We start from the raw sequence: 17,637 nt of genomic DNA, 5'->3' as shown, positions 1-17,637 counted from the left end.
TCATTAGGATGCACCCTAATCCAATATGACTGTTGTCCTTACCAAAAGGGAAAATTTGGACACAGAGACATGCATAGAGGCAAGACATTGTGAGGAGACGTAGGGAGAAGATGGCCATCTGCAAGCCAAGGAGAGAGGCCTGGAACAGATCCTTCCCTCACAGCACTCAGAAGGAAACCACCCTGCCAACACCTTGATTTTGTACTCCTGGTTTTTGGAAAATGATACAATAAATTTCTGTTGTTTAAGCCACTCAGTCTGTGTGTGGTACTTTGTTATGGCAACCCTAGCAAACTAGGACATCTTTTGTGTGGAGTAGTCCTATAACAAGATAAGGTCCTCTATTACTATTTTGGATGGCCTGAGCAGACTCCTTATTCTCCTTGTAGGTAGAGAATTACCACATGTAAGTAAGAGATTTTTTTCGAGAATTTTTGGACGAACTGAAAATAAAAGTAGTCCAAAGATTTGGGGTTAACAGTGTAAGCACCTTGAACTGCTAATTCATGGCAAGTAAGACTTGGTACATAGCAGAATTAAGTTGTCTTCTATGCTTTTCAAATAAATGACTTCTTTAACATCAGATATTATGTTATCCAAATACTTAATGGTGGTAATGGTGATGGTAGTTATGGATGGAGTTATCTGTCCTTAAGGACATTTGGACACCCTTGAAGCAGAAAGAAATTAGACTGAGCTGAAGTGTTTTAATCACAATTAAAGATATGTCCAACAATACTGGTTCAGATTACATCAGATGCAGAGTTATTCTGGCCCAAATAATTCAGTAGAAAGTTTGGTAGGATAGTAAAAAAAAAAAAGCTTTTTTTCTTCCCCCAGGCAGATGAATTTAAACGATTTCTTTGTAAGACCAAGTATTATAACCACAGTGCTGCTCATATTATTTGCATATAAATAATTTATTTGCATACTAATGAAGGAAGTAATCTGTTCTTCCTCAATTTCTCCCTCCTTCTCCCATAACAGTGGACATGATACTCACATTTTGTTAAGGAAGTTAGAGTCATCCCTAACCACCTTCCCATAGGTGACCACCTAGAGAACTCACTTGATTTTTGAATGTTTCCTTAGAAGCTTCTGTTTAATATTTATTAATTCTGCTAGTCTAGAGAGGCTTCAGCAGTCTTCTCTAGAAAAATCAACTGTTTTTTCTTTGATTGACGTTTATTGTTTAGCAATACTAGAAATGAAATTCACAGGTAAAAACAATTCCTAAAAAAATTATATACTATTACATATGTCTTCTTCAAAGGCAACCAGTGATCAAAAGTTACTTTTTTCTTAGTTGTGATTTGAAAATACAGGTAGGATATATTTAATTTTCATTTTGATAGTCATATTTGACTAGGAAATGTACTATAAAAGGACTTTCATTGTACATGATAAATGTATCAAGACACCTCTTTTGTGCCACCTCAGATTCTCTGGCCTTTATGTTTCTCTAGAGCTCTGGATTTCTTCTTCCACTCCAGTTGCTAGATGGCAACTTATGGTTGCGGGATATAATAGATGGGAGGAAGCTAATGGTTAATTTATCTCTCTTTTCCACCCTTTGATGGACAATACCAAGAGAAAGCTTTCTGTATAGCTTATCCCAAGAGACTGTGTCTCTTTGTGAAATGACTAATTTTGTAACACAATACCTTGTATGTGCTTCCCAATCTTACCTGCTTCCGTTCTCTTTTCTATCACTCACACTGCCCTGGAATTATATCTCCCAGTAAAGCTTAGAATTTAAGACTTGCCCCAGGCTCAATTTTCAAGGGAACTTATTCCAGGACACTAAAAGTTCTATAAATGTTTAACAAATTGAAATGAATAAAAAATAAAATCTGAACCAAATGGGGGCTTTTATTTAATCATTCTTATCTTTCTGTACTTCAGAACTTGATGTGCACCTGGTGACTCATTCGTCTTGTGGCTGCCTCTGGATTCGTGAGTTTGGTGCCTAGAAAGAAATAACCAACAAATCAAAGTCTATTTCTTTGATGGTAAGTGGTCTACCAGATGACTCAAAGAGAAGTAACATTTCCAAAAGGCTGATTTAATAAGGGAAGAATACGGTGAATGAATCTGGGTGAGAAGAGAATAGTCCAGACTGTGGGCCTGAAGCCCAGCTTTTTCTCAAAGACATAGCTTACGTCTCCATAAGTCATGACCATTTTCTCCTGTTAGAAAAACTCCTACATAAATTAGGTTTTTATTCTTCCTTGAGAAGAAAACAGAATTATTTCTCTAATAACATTCAAATTTCAAATAATTTGTGATGTGTATATGAGACTTGAAAGATCGAAAATGTGAGGCCGCTCTGTTAAAAGGACAAAAGGAAAGAAGGAAAATTTAATTTTTTTTTTACCAATCTCTTGCCTTTAGTAACTGGGATTGTTAGGAACTTCCATAGTAACTAAAGGAAAATTGTTTAAGACATTCAAGATGCTAAAAAAAAAAAGAAAGATACACAGCATCTGTCATATATTTTAGTGCATGTTGGTACTCAGAGCCAAGACGTTTGTGCTCTTGGGAAAAAAATGCAGACATTATTATTACTTTTATTGCCATCACCTTATTAATAATAAAGAAGATTGTTACAGAAATGAAAGTAAGGAGGCACCAGCAATGCTGACCTGTGTGAAACCTTTTGTAATTCAACGAAAAACGACAAGATGAGATAGCATTTAGAGTATTATCTATTTTTTGTGTGTATGTGAAATTGGGGTCAAGTAATTTTAATTGCAGGTAACTTTTTTAAGGACTATGTAGTCAATCATATCCATAGTAAATGAGGAAAATTATAATTTTATATAATTTGGCAACTGAAAAATATGAAAAGGAAAGCCTTGATAGGGAACTTAAAAAAATCCTGAAAAGTCTGCTTTTATCAAGATACACATAGGGGAGATTTATTATAAATCAACTGATCAGACTATGACTTATCTTCAGGGATGTTACTGGAACTGGCTATTTGAATCTTACCATCACTGGAGGTAATGCTGATCTTTTCACTGACCATAAAGATGTTTCAAAACAGTGACATAAGCTGCACCTTGGCAGAGTTCACAGAGGCCACTGCAGCAACAAATGTATTTAAGTGTTTAGTCCAGCAAAGATGTGATGTTCATCTTGCTTTTACTTCTGCTAGAAGGGCAGAAATGAAGAAACATTCATTTTGGCTACATAAAGTCATTACAAATGAGGCAAGAGGGCAGAAGAGAATAAAGAGCAGGCAGCCCATCCTTGTCAGGGGGAAAATTAAGAGAAGTTGTGGTGCTTCATGTCCGCAGAGGTGGAATAAGTAGGATTTGCATGTGCATCCACCACTGTCATTTCTAGACTGGCGGGAACCCTGGACTCACACAGCTGATCTGGGCAGGAATTGTGCTCCCGAGTTGCATCAGTGTGTTGAGTTCTAAGAGCCATATGTGGGACAGAGAACAGACAACATTAACAGATTTCAGGTTCAGGTAGAGGAGAAAGAAGAAGAAATAAAATATAAAGGCAGACAATTCAGTCCAGACTCCTCTTTAGTGAAGAAATCCCTCTCATTGTGTCCTGGAAAAAAGTATGGCCAAGAGTATAGCCCAATGGGACCCTAATATCAGCCTGTAAATTAGCTGTATCAGAATCTATCAGGGAGCTTTAGAAATACACCTCCCAGAGGTTCTGATCCAGTAGGTCTGAAGTAGGACTTGGGACTCTGTATTTTAATAATTCTCTTCAGGTGTTAAAGCCAGTCATGTTTGGGAACCTTTGATTTGAACTCTACTTATGCTACCAATAGCAATACTGAGCTCATTACTATTCTGTTCCTGGTTAGCTGACCTGGTTATAAATTGCTATCTTGTGTCAACAAAAATCTGCATCTTTAAGACTTCCATCCATTTTTTGGTTCTCTCTGGGTCTTTTGAAGTAATTTAAACTTCTTAGATCAAGCTGAAGAATTTGAATTTGTGGTGGAACTAGTCATTGTAGTTTTATGATCTTATCTAGCAGCAAGGTAGTCTGGGAGCAGAGAATGTGAACGATGAAGTGACCTGGATTTGGGGATTGGAATGATGGACGATCAGTGAACTGAAGGATTTTAGGATGCTAGAGAGGGTGACCATCCATTGCTGAGGAGACAGTTGAGGCCTTCAGAGCAGGTGTGCACTGGTGTATAGTGAGCTGCTACCTGACCAAGAGGTCCAAGAGGGCGCTAAGCCCATGGTTAGCTGGCCTTACACTGATTTCCCAGGCCTGGGTGCAGTAGGTTCTCAGTTGGTATTCTTTTGACTGACTGATTATTGCAATAGGCAGATTAAGTAGATATGTGAGAGGAACGTGCCAGAATTGTGCCAGAAAAGGAAAACTGACTAGAGATTTCAGAGGTAAGCAGTTCTTAGTGATGAGAAAATCCAAGTGTGGCTGAAGTGTGATGGAGTTGAGGATGAGAGTTGTTGAGAAATTTTCTGGTCATCAGCTTGGATGATTCTGTTACTGAGAATGATGGCTGAAGATTGGGGAGAGAGAGCAACTGTGACTCAGATGCTGAAGTATTTGAGCAAAGTGTTTGGAGGTGATATGGATGTGAAATAGAAATGGAAAAGAGGATGCAGAGAGCATGGAGGGCAAGGTCCTGGCTCTGCCTTGTGGGTGAGTTTGGGCAAGTCACACATCCATTCTGGACCTCCGTATTCTTTTGAGTTAGTAACCTGAGATACAGTGATCATGTATGTAAAAGCTACTTTGAAAAGATAGACAATCTGTAAGGGCTGTCCTAGTTTTGAGATCATGTAACACAACTGTAGTTATTACACCATATCAATGTTATGAGATGCCATAAAATGTATTACAGTAAAGCTACAATTTCACTTGAAAGAAAAATATCTAAAGCCACTACTCTAGCCCAAGCAGCCAAACAACCGTTAAGCTAAGTGACTTTTATCTCTGAAATTAGTAGGTCAAGTTTGAGGAAGATGATTCTAATATTTCTTTTTCTTTCATTTAGCACATGTTGGCACCCTTTGAAAGATCCAGAAATCCACATATTGAACATGAATCTAGGGCTGCGGTTGCTGCAAAGGTATCTTCCACAACTTGATTTTCTATAATATCAATTACTCAGGTAAAAATATGATACCACTATATGGTCCTCTGATTCTGGTATTTGGTTTTCAAATTTGTTAGAATTAGTTATAATTCTGTTAACTCTTAGTTCTGGAGACTAGACATTTTCTTCCAAGGTTTCTTTACATATCTCTTGAATCGTGGCTCCTCTTCTGACTTTGGAATATTCAAAACTCCATCCAATCTAGGGGGAAAATGCAGTTACAAAGATTAGTCTAAGCATTTCTTACATTGGCTCTACTTTATATGGTATTGCTTCTACTGTAGAGTACAATCTCAAAATCTCACACATATCCAAAGTTGGATTCAGATATGATTTCTATTACTTGGTCTCTTGTCCTACATTTCTCATACAGTATTTGCCGGCTAGTCCTTTAGGAGGTTCCAAAGCTTAAAACATATACTTTTGGCAAAGGAAGGAGATATTCCCAGATTCATAGTGTTCCTCCTTGCAGTATACTTGAGAGAAAGCAAAAGTCCATTTCTAAGAGCCCAGTCCTTGGCAGAGGCATTATTTATGGCCTAAGAACATCATAAATGCTGTAGATTCTTTATTTAAACCCTCCCTGAATGGTGTTGGTTCTAAGAAGCTGGAGGCCAGAGGTGAAGAGAGGAAAAACATTCTTCTGAGAAAGATGAGATCAATTTTCCAATGTTTGGAAGGATTTTGTCAATTTATAACTAACTCAAGTCTAATGATAATCACCATACACATCTATTATTCTCAGCAAAATATGATACAGAACTGTTGACTGCAAGTTATTCCAAACCCTTTTGCTAAAGAAATAACAAATATAGAAAGCTCAGGGAAATCCTGTACCTAACAGAAGAACCTATTTGGGAACCAGACATCCCAAGACAGATCTGGGAAAAAAGGTTATCAAATTGTTCTCTGTGCTTTGAATTACAGAGATTGAAAGTGAAACAATGGTAGCTTGCATAAAAGGAGACTAAACAATGGAAAAATAATTTTGGAAGGCACGAATGATAATCTTTTGTGTTACTTTGGCATTTTTCCTGGTCCTACATTGCTGTAATATGGCTGTGCCATTTCCTTGCTCTGTTTTGCTCTCAATTTTACATATTGAATGTTAGGGGTTGAATTGTGTCACCCATAAAACATCTGTTGAAGTCCTAACCCCCTCAGAACATGACCTTATTTGGAAATAGGGCCTTTACAGAGGTAACTGAGTTAAAATGAGGTCATAAGGGTGGGCCCTAATCCAATATGACAAATGTCTTTGTATAAAATAAATTTGGACACAGAGGTACATGTACATGGAGGGAAGATGATGTAAACGCACAAGGGAGAAGACAGCCATGTGAAGATGGAAGCAGAGGTTGGAGTTATGCTGTCACAAGCCAAGGAATACCTGGGGCCACCAGAAGCTAGGAGAGAGCCATGAACAGATTTGCCCTCATAGCTCTTAGAAGGAACCAATCTTGCTGATACTTTGATTTTGGATTTCTAGCCTCCAGAACCATGAGCCAGTAAATCTCCTTTAAGCCACCCAGTTTACGGTACTTTGTTATGGCAGCCCTAGGAAATTAATACACTGTACTTATACCAAACCTAGGAACTTTCAATGTTTCATCCCATCCTTTGCTGCCTATTGGGAAGTAAAATTTCAGACCCTCTAAAATGCCCTTAACTCTATCCTCCACCCAGTTTCTTCTGCACAGTTGTAGATGAATGGCAGGTATATATAGTCTCTGTTGGGTGGATTTTCACTTGTTCAGAAAGATTGAACTGTATAAGTGATGTGAATTGCATGTGAATTGTGATACAGATTACTTCATGTCAGGACCAGTAAAACCTTAGACCTTAAGCGTCTCCCGGATGAAGGAATATTGACAGATCTTAACTATGGGGATGATGTTGTGATAATAACCAATTCAGAGTAGAATATTGCTTTTCTCCAAAGAAGATTCAAACAGGGAGTCAATAACATGAAACTTTACAACATCTAGTCCAAGATGAAATATTAGTTCAGGCATCGTCTAATCAAGATTGTCTTGCTCCCTGTGTTCTTGTGTTGGGAAATAACTTAGTTCAATATCCTTAAGATTTATTCATCTTGTGAATTTGCACTGATCACATTCATTGAAGTGCGGAGTGGAGCCAAGAACTGTATTTCAAAACTGAACTGGTGATAGGCAGACTGTGTTTCAGCCCTTGGAGTAAATCCACCCATATTAAATATTGAAGTGTTTCTTTATGATGCTCTAGAGACATTTTCATCATGCTGTATTCTTTGTGATATGCCAAGCCCAACCACAGCATTTGAATGCTTTTTTAAAATAGGTAGATTCTCTTGGTAAAAGTTACTTGAAAAGCTGGTATGAATGAATGACAGAAAATACCCATGTGGACGTTTAAAAAATATAAATAAAATATACCTAGGGAAAATATAAATATTTTAACTTATACATGTGTATGTATGTTCATACTCATATCCATACATATTTTAAGTCCAGTTTATATATCTGTAGAAAAAGGAATTCATTTGCATGCTCATGAGTCCTTTACTTTATGTCATCATAGTCCTTTGTCAGATATTGTTAACCACCGTTGCTACTACTGGTAGTGCTACTATTACTGTAGTTACCATTTAGTGGGTATTTACTAAGTACCAGTGATGTGATAATTGCTTTGTCTACATAGAACCTTTTAACCCCTTTGACAGGAAGTATATATCTTTGTCTCCATTTTTCAGACTAGGAAACTAAGGCTCAGTGATATGAAGTAGCTTGGACAATATTACACAGTGGTGGAGCAGGGATTAGAAATCCAGAGCTTTTTGACCCCAAAGCTTGTGTTCTTATCTGCTTTGCAATTCGGTCTCAAGTGTACTGTTGGGAACACAAAACATCCTATTAGGACAGGTAAAGACCCTACTCTGAGAGCTCAGTTCTAAGTTGGCAGAGATCGGTGCACAGCTGACATACATACAAGGAAACAACAGGAGTGCCTCAGGGACTGAATGATGCAAAAGTAGCACTAGTGGAGAGAGAAGCCATTCCTGGCACTAAACAACCAGCACCAGCGCCTTTTAATAAAAATAATGAGGACTCAGTCCCTTAGTGTATACCTCATGCAGCCATGGATGAAGGCTGTGAACCTTATGTAACGAGGGCCCTGATCCAGGAAATGACCAACCAACACAGCACTGCAGGGGACAGGAGCATGCCGAGCGTGCAGAACAGACAGAAGGCTAGCAAATTTGGGTGACTTGAGAAGAGGAAATGGGTGGCATGGGAACAGAGACAGCTCTCTTGACCACCATTGGCTAAAAGGAGGAATTATAAGTTAATATAAGAAACCCATATGGAACTGTTTAAAATCATGGCCATGAATCCTTTAACACTCTTCTCATGGAGAGGTAGGGGTCTGTGTCTCCTCTCCTTGGATCTGAGCAAGCTGGTGACTGCATTGGCCAAAAGAATATGATGGAAGTGATGCTATGTCACTTCTGAGGCTGGGTCACAAAAGACCATGCAGCTTCTACCTCATCACTCTTGAGCCCTGAGACTCCAGGTAAAAAGTCTGATTACCCTGAGGCTGCCATACTGGAAAGGTCGCATACAGGTGCTCTGGCCAATAGTCCCAGCTAAGTCCAGTGTTACAGCCATTTTCCTTCCCCTGTAAGGTGTCAGACATGTGATTGAGGCCATCGTCCAGCTGAATATAGCTGAGTGATCACCATCAACATCACGTGGAATAGATGAATCAATAGATGATAAGCTCAGCCCGAATTCCTGATAGATAGAATCATGACTCATAGTAAAATTGTTGTTTTAAACCATTGGGTTTCAGAATAATTTATGTAGCAATAGATAAATGGAACCCCTAGGTATGGAATTCATAGTTCATTAACCATTTCTACTCATTAACCTGGTGGAATAATTGCATGTGGAACTTTGGGGTGAGATGTAGAACAACAGGGGTCTCCATCATGAGTTGGATTGTGAGGTCTCAGAATAGGTATCGCAGTGTTATTGAATGACGTTGGTTATATAGGAAAGCAGTCTGCCTGGAAAAGGAATAGATCGTGAAAGTGGAGACTCAAGTCCTGGGCCAGATCTTCGTGGTTTGGACTCTAGCTTTAGTTCTCCTACTAATACACTGTCAGAACTTGGGCAAGTCTTGCAAACTTGTTAATACTTGGTAATAATACCTGCTCTACCTACCACCTAGGGGAGGATGTGACCTTAAGAAAAATATGAGCTAGTATTGTGAAAGCAATTTAAAAAGTAGGAAGCACTGCAAAAATGAGTTACTTCTCGGTTGATTCAGAGAGCTTATTTATACTGCTGCTTTGACTTATCACATTGTATTCCCTACTCCTTGCACCTAGAATAGGACAAAGTTTATAGTAGGTGTTTGATAAGTATTTGTTGAAATGGCTTCTTAGAGTTAACACTAGATAAGGGAGAAGGTCTAGTTAGAGACTAGTGGAGACTTTTTATAATGTTTGTAGTATAAAAGATGTTAGACATAATCCATTCCCATCCATCTTAATTTTCTAATGCACTCAATAGAATACCATATATTTGAACTTGACAAATATTAGTAAAAAGCCAGATGAAGCCTGTCATCCAGTGGTTGCAGTGGGTACAATACTTACCAGTTCTGCCTTAAAATAGTAGAAAGCATGATAAGAGAGAAGGATAATGAGAAGAGATAGAGATGTGCATCATTTCAGTGATTAATGAATACAGCATTGTCCAAAGTTTATTGCCTGGAAAATCAAGCTGCTAAGAACACTGGGTGTCCGATACTGACAGAATGCCTTGGATCCTCTAAAGAGCTACAGAGGAAGTTCACAGGCCAGTGTTGCCTTGTATGGTTAAAAGAATCACTGTGAGCCTCTCCTGTGTCAGACCCCATTCCAGCTGCTCAGGAGAGTAGATGTGTAAAAGATGCAGTCCCTTCCCTTGGGGAGTTTACAGTCTAGAAGGAGGGCGCTGCCTTCAAGTTGTTTTTGTACTTCATCTGTGAAACAATGTTTTAGATGCTCTCCTTTCCCTGCCCAGTACTTTCTTCCTTCTAGAATTTGGGGAATCTGCTTATAACAACAGAAAGCTACTGGGAAGTTGTACAGATGGGGAGAGCCCTTCCTTCCCTTTTCTTCATCCTTTTTGGCACTCAGTTCCTCCTCTATCAAGTAAGGATCATAGTTTCTTCACTGTCTTTGGAGTAATTAAAAAAATCCAGAATGCATCTAGAACAATGCTTGCAGTGGCATCTGGGTAAAATATCCTCCCCACAATCTCCCTTTTCCCTTCAAAAGTACTGAAGCGTTCTGTTTGTCCACAATGTTCTGAAATTTGTGCAGCCCTCACGAGGATTAGGGATATATTTCTGTGGTTTGATTCAGTTCCTTATCTCTCTGAAGTAGGGCGGTGGGTGAAAAGAATTACTCGTATTGCAAAGTTGAAAGAGTGTCTAAAGACTCTTTATCTCCAAATAGCTCTCTTCTGATGCCCTGAAATTCCATCAGAAATCTATTTCTTGGAGGTATTTGGTTTTTAGACTCCCTATTAAAATGCAAAATTTCTCCAAGCCAGAAGGGGGCAGTGGAGTGTAGTGAAAATGGGAGTAAGTTTTAAGCCATACAGACCTGAGTTTTAAATACCGAGTCTTCCACTTTGTTGCCTTGGGCAAGTTATTTAACCTCCTGAGCTTCAGTTGTGTTTTTTTTATTTTTTCCATCAAATGTCTTGGACGGTTGTCAGAAGGCACATAAATAAGGTATGCAAAATGGTAGACAGTCAATGAATGGTGGTTATTATACATGAGCTATGCTATCACAACAGCTTATCAAAACTACCATAGGGTAGGTATACAGGGAAGGAAGAGCCAACCAGAAGAGTAAAGAGGGCCAAAAAAGGAAGGTGGACAGGCCTTCAAAATATTGCCTGAGTCATAATTTGTCTAGAGCAAGGGATCTGTGAATTTGAATGGGAAAAACTTAAGTATTTTCACTAAATTCTAACTGAAATTTAACATTTCCTTTTATTATGTATATAAGCAGCAAACCCCAATTATATCAGCAGTATCTGTGAATTTTTCACCAAATCATAAATTTTTTAATAACATAGTCGTTGCAGATATTTCAAAATACTTTGTATACTAATCACTACTTTAAACTTATGATAAATATTATTCTTGCTCCTGACACTTGCTATTTAATATATTAATAAAAAAGCACAAATACTACTATGCCACAAAATTGCTTTTAAAAATGTTTTTATAACAGTATTTCTAGATGATTGTCTCCTTTTGCAATCTTACTCATTTCTTATGTGTATTCTGCAAAGGGGTCCATAAAATCCCACTTCCAAAAGAATTGAAATCAGGATCCTGAAGAGACACTTGCACTTCCAAGTTCACTGCAGCACTATTCACAATAGCCAAGATATAGAAACAACCTGAATGTCCACTGATGGATGAATGAATAAAGAAAATGAGATTTATATATACAATGGAATATTATTCAACCTTAAAAAAGAAGGAAATCCTGCCATTTACGATGACATGGATGGTTCTGGAGGGCATTATGCTAAGTAAAATAAGCCAGACACACATGGACAAGTACTATATGATCTGACTTATCTGGGGAATCAGAAATAGTCAGATTCATAGAAGCAGAGAGTAAAATGGTGGTTACCAGGGGCTGGCAGAGGGGGAAATGGGAAGTTATTTTTCCACAGGCATAAAGTTTCATTTATGCAAGATAAATCAGTTCTAGTGTCTATAGTTAACAGGATTGTATTGTACAGTTAATAATTTGTTAAAAGGGTGATCTCCTGGTGGTCCAGTGGCTAAGACTCCACGCTCCCAATGCAGGGGGCCCAGGTTCGATCCCTGGTCGGGGAACAAGATCCCACATGCCGCAACTAAGACCAGGTGCAGTCAAATAAATAAATAAATATTTTTAAAAAGGGTAGATATCCTGTTAAGTGCTACTACAATTTTAAAAAAAAGTGGTGCAGCCACTCTGGAGAAAAAAGGGGTTGCATAGACATTACTGGATGGCTAAAGGCGGCCATGGCACAAAAAAATTAGAGAAATTTTGTCTAAAGCAAAACCAGCTGGCTAGTATAGCTAATCAGAGTCACTGAAGAAATTATCTCCTTTTCTGAGGTTTATTGGTAACAATAGAGATTGTTACCACTCTGGCCTTCTATAAATCAAGCAAAGGGAATGGGAGCTATTCTATATATTTCTATCTCTATCTCTCTGTCTCTATCTCTATCTCTCTGTCTCTATTTATCTCTGTCTCTATCTCTCTATATCTATGTAGTTTTTTCTTCTCATTTTCACATCCAGGAGTGATCATTGTGGACAAATATAAGAATTGTGTCGATTAAATGCATTACAAAGAGAAAGTTAAAAAGAATTGTTGCTGTTTGACCTTGAATATCATCTCTCTTTCTTATGAGTGGGAAGTAAATATTAAGTTAGTACTGTGGGGAGATTGGGACAGACCAGTTTATTATTTTTACTGATACAGTTGAGATGCTCAGTCTGTTCATTCCTGTCCCCTCATCTGTAAGATGGTCAAGACATATGGAAAGTGCTTTGGGGACTTTCTGCCTGGTTCCCATAGCTTCTCCCTCGACTTTTCTGGGTCTTTCAGGCTAGTTTTATTTGGGGGTAGCTGAAGGGATACTGAACACTAGAAACAAACTCTCCTCTCAAATACTGTGATTGGTAAAGCATTATGGCAAGGCTAGGAGACTCAGGTATATGGCTGGGTGCAGAGAGAGGGATAACGAGAAAAGACCAAGAATTTCCACATGCAGTTGACCTGGAAAGAGCTCCAGACTAGTGGAATTCCTTCCTAGACTAGTGGCTTCAGTCTTTTTTGCTCATGTAGTCTGTAAAATAATTTGGAAAGATCCTTTGTGAGTTGACATCTAAAATTTTTATCATAAATTTAAATAGTTACAAAGTATATTTTAGCTGATATACTGAATATTATATCCATGATTAAAACTGTATTTTCATCAAAACTTTGGAGCTGCAGATTTAGCTCATTAAATTTATGGAGAGTGTCCATCATATAAATTAATTGGCAAAGCTAGTCCTTATTGTCAAACCATTCTGCCAAATTGGACTTACTTTCTGTCAGAAAAAAACATCTTATTTCATTTTTTAATTCCAATGAATGTGTTAGTATGTGACCCTTTGGAACCTTCTTGCTTCTGGATTCCTACTGTAAGAAACGAAGGAAGGAAAGAAGAGAGTGAGGGAAAGAAGAAGCCAAGAAAGAGGCTTGCCATGAGTGTTTCACCTCCCCTCTGTTTCTTTTTGAAACGCTCCTGCTTTTCTCTCAAAGGACCCTCCCTCAGGAAGAAGCTCTGGAGGTTTTCACACCTCAGGACAATGCACCCGAGTAGGACTGTGGTGGTTGAAGAGTGTGCTTTTCTTTTGCAAAGTAGGAAGAGGATTACTGGAGGAGTGTGCTTTTCTTTTGCAAAGAAGGAAAAGGATTATTGGAGGAAAAAAAGAGTCCTTGAGACATGATTTTAGCAGATTCATTTCAGGAAAGAGGACATGTGGAAGTTGAAGATTTGGCAGTTGATTCCCCAAAGCTCTCCCTTCCCCTGGAAAGCCCTCAGAAAGTCTTCATGCACTAGGGCAGATGTCGCTGCACCCCAGTTTGAAGACCACTGAGCTACTTCAACTCATTTATTGCAATTTGCCCCAGTTCATCTTGATAGTTAGTGGCAGAGACCAGAACAATCTATGGGTCTTGAACTCTGCGCCACTGTATCCATCACTGCCCCAGCGTGGCCACAGGCCATTGGAATTGAGGTGGGTGGATTGAAACACTGTCACCCCAGGAATTAACCAAGTTGAGTAGATTATTATTATTTTTCTTTGTAAACTCCACATGGTTAACCAACCTTTTTTGTTTCACAAAACATAAATGCCCTGGCTTTGTTTTTCTGATTCTTTCTGAAAAACACTGCCTTTGTTCTTACAATCCCGCTGAGAAGGAGGGGAACACAACTTCTCATTTCTATGCAATCCTTGCCACTGAGCAGCAGTGTGGAGCGAAGGCCTCCTTTGCAACACAGGAGTCGTTTATGTTTGGCACGCGCAGAGGCTGAACAAACAGATAGATCTCTTCCTTCGTGTTTCCACACCCCAGTGGAGTGGGAAGGGGGTGTCCCATCAGTACAATAGTTGGACCAATTGCATTTTTCCCCACAGGCGCGAATTTGCATGGAAATTGCTGCTCTGTGTTGGCAGGACTCTTCTAAACATTTCACCCAAAGAATTATACCCAACATGGGAGTGTGCCCTCTGAGCTGTATCTCTGTTGGATGAGGAAAGTGAAATTCCTCAATGAGAAAGGACTTGCCTCAAGTTTTCAGATTCAGGAATTACCAGCGTAACACTCCAGCAGATTTTATGGTCTCCTGAGTTGTCTGTGTAAACGTTGTAAATGCTGGGGTGGTGCAGGAGTCATTGGGGGTGGGAGGTGGGTTAAGGATTTTGATCTTGTGTTAATGACTGGAGGATGTGTTAAAGTATTTCCCCAAATTCTCTGATTGTGGCAGGCAAAAATACTGACTGTGCTGCAGTTTGGAGGAGGAGCAAAGTGGGAGCAGGGTAGGAAGGAAAGTCAGGCAAAATAGTGCAGTGACTGCCACGCCTCCCACCTCAGGTACCTCGTCCCTGCCTCGGTGGGGCCTCCCACCAACGACATGGCCCCAGGTCTCTCCTTTCTCCTACCACCTAACCTTGCTTTGAGGAATGTGCCCAACATCCGACATCCGGTAGTTATCCCTCAGTATGGATTGAAGTTTACTGAAGCTTTTCCTGGGACACAGTCTCCTGTACCTCGGAGATGGAATGAAAAGCTTGGCTTGAGGTTTCAGCTGTTTTGAACAGGTGGGGACGTTTTGAGTTTTTATTGTATTTGGTAAATCTCCGTATGTAGGTAATTGCCTACTCTCTCTAGACTCAAGATTGGCCCTGTTTTGACACCTCAGTCTTATGAAATGACCAGAAATTGGGTCTAATCCAGAAAATGAGGGGTGAAAATGTCTCAGTGTTGGTGGAGTGTCGGGTTGCTGAAGTGCTAGATGAATATCTAGAAAATTCCTTCAGAGACCTTCCAGCCATGGCCATGGTTCCTCACAGAGGGTTAGAGCCCCAGGAGGTCCAAGGAGGGCTCCAGGCACCACTGTCAGCTAACTCCAAAGAGAGAGGTCTGAAATGTTAGCAGTTTTATGTTTGTGGAGAGGAGGAGGGGCATTTGGGAGCTGGAGTGGTTTGAACAGGGGAAGCTGACAGGGCTCTTCACTTCAAGAGCTTAAAGAGAAAACACAGCATGTATATGAGGTAATATTAAATAGGAATAAAAAAATAAGTTCAATCAAGTATGAACCTTTGAATTATTAATACGCCTGAAGTTCCCTCGGGACAGAGGAGTCTACTAGGTGGCTTTTAATCCAAGGTTTAAAAGTTTTGCTCATTTTGATTTTTCATAAATTGCTTTATTTGATGGGGGGTTGGGTCTTTTTATATAATCATTATAATGGAATTTGGATAAGTGGACAGCATTAGAGAAGGGAGTGAGGGTTTGGATTGATGGAATTAGGATGATGTGAGTGGAAGCAAAAGAAGAGAAGGTAGAGGAAAAGCCAAGGAGGAGGGGTAGAGGCTGCAGGGAGGGTACAATTTAAAGGAACAATCTAGTGGAAGGAAAGAAGCAGCTAATCTTAACGTTCAGGCATCAGGCAGGGGTTGCAGTCCATAGGTCACATCTGCATGTCCATAGGCAAGGGCACACATAGTTTAAAAATATATTAAAATTGTCAATAACATTTAAAAATTGAGATATTTCACATTAAAATGTGGGTTTATGAGTTCTCTGGGAAAATCAGAGGAGCTGGCACCACTGACCACAATCCTACAATGCAATGAGAGGTGGCTGGCTCCTTCTGCTTAGGCAGGAGTTCTACAGTCTGCATGTGCACTCTTGTTTGTTTGTTTGTTTGTTTTTGGCCGCACTGCGCAGCATGTGGAATCTTAGTTCCCGGACCAGGGATCAAACCCACGTCCTCTGCATTGAAAGAATGGAGTCTTAACCACTGGACCACCAGGGAAGTCCCTACGTGTGCACTCTTGATTGCCGTTCTCTTGGTCACCTCACTCATTTACATCATCTGCTCTGCCTGTGTGGCACTTAATTTGTAAGCTCTGGACTCAGCCTGTCTTGGCCTAGGGAAGGGAGGCTGTCTATTGCCTGGCTTCCCAAGGGAACTGCTCATCCCTGCTGATATTCCTGATGACTAAAGGATGATGTCAGGAATATCGTCCTTTAGTCATCACTGTAAAGGACATCGGCCCTGGTTGCTTCCCCTGGCACTCATCATCACCTGCTCTCTTTTCCAAGCATAGCTCTGTAATAGAGACCTTGGGCTAGAGTCTCCAGAAGGCTGAACCTTAAGTGAGGCAGGGCATGGACATGGGTTGTGCTGCCATATAGTATATACACGAGCTTTGGAGTCAGCAGCGAGGGTACTTGGTTGCCTGAATTGACAGCCGTTATTTTAACTCCCCAAGTACCTTCTGCTCAACACCCTGTGCCACCTTCTTTATGTCTTCATACTCTTGAATGGTTGATTCCTTTCTTTTCTTTACCAATTAAAGTATCATAATTCAGGGAAAGCTAAGAAAATGCTAATTGGTACAAAAGAATAAGCAAATGGTATGTAACATAATAGTAAATAATCAATAGTAATGGAATATAATGTGAATGGTGTTTTCTGGGTTGGTTGGAGAGGACAGGCCCCCATGGGGCAGGAAGGGTGTTCTATTGGGCAGTAAAGGGATCAAGCTATAGACATTTAGAAAATGTCTTTCAGGAGAGAGGTCCTCCTACAATTGAGTTGGTCAAGGCCTGCTGCTAATGTCTATGGATCTTAGAAAGTAAAGAGTACACATCAGAGTGGGATATCAGGAAAGCTAGGGAAATGTATCATGACATCAGGGAGGGCCCATATGGATGGTGGTCACAAGATCTTTTGAATGTGCTTAAGATCAGAAATTGGAAATGGTGCTTTAGGGAAAGGAGTTTGCCAGCCTTAAACACAAATACTGAATTAATAATTTCTATAATAATTGTATTAATAAAGCTGTGAGAAGAGTCATTGTCCTATACCTTCAGTAGTTCCATAAGTGGTATGAAAAGTAAATACGTAAATTATACAGCATGCCGGGAAAATCATGCACCTAAGAAATGCATCTAAGAATACGCAGATGTGAGTGGGTGAAAACTCAGACCCATATATCTTATTTATTCTCATATCTGTGGTACTGTGAATTCCATGCTTTGACATTGTTATTATTTTAAATGAACATATTCCTATAGCTCTACATTATGAGGTGATTTAGCCCCCTCTTCCAGCAGGGGCTCATAATGGGTTAGTAGGCATGGCAGGCACTCAGATTAGCTTGTCCAGGCTACCCGAATTCCAATCCTG

General features: G+C 39.6%; 1 long non-coding RNA gene across 2 annotated transcripts in view; it reads left to right on the top strand.

Annotated features, from left to right (window-relative positions):
* LOC117200505 (uncharacterized) overlaps positions 1-17,637 on the top strand; it is a 222,746-nt gene that overhangs the window by 54,570 nt on the left and 150,539 nt on the right. For both annotated transcript variants that reach the window (XR_004482083.2, XR_004482082.2), the window contains 2 exons: positions 1,906-2,012; positions 5,006-5,080. This is a non-coding gene — a long non-coding RNA (uncharacterized LOC117200505). The remainder of the gene's footprint in view (positions 1-1,905; positions 2,013-5,005; positions 5,081-17,637) is intronic.

The sequence above is a fragment of the Orcinus orca genome, chromosome 7, assembly GCF_937001465.1.
Source record: "Orcinus orca chromosome 7, mOrcOrc1.1, whole genome shotgun sequence".
In the NCBI taxonomy this organism is placed as follows: domain Eukaryota; kingdom Metazoa; phylum Chordata; class Mammalia; order Artiodactyla; family Delphinidae; genus Orcinus; species Orcinus orca.
Note: the sequence above shows the minus strand (reverse complement) of the source record. Positions and strands in the feature narration are given on the sequence as shown.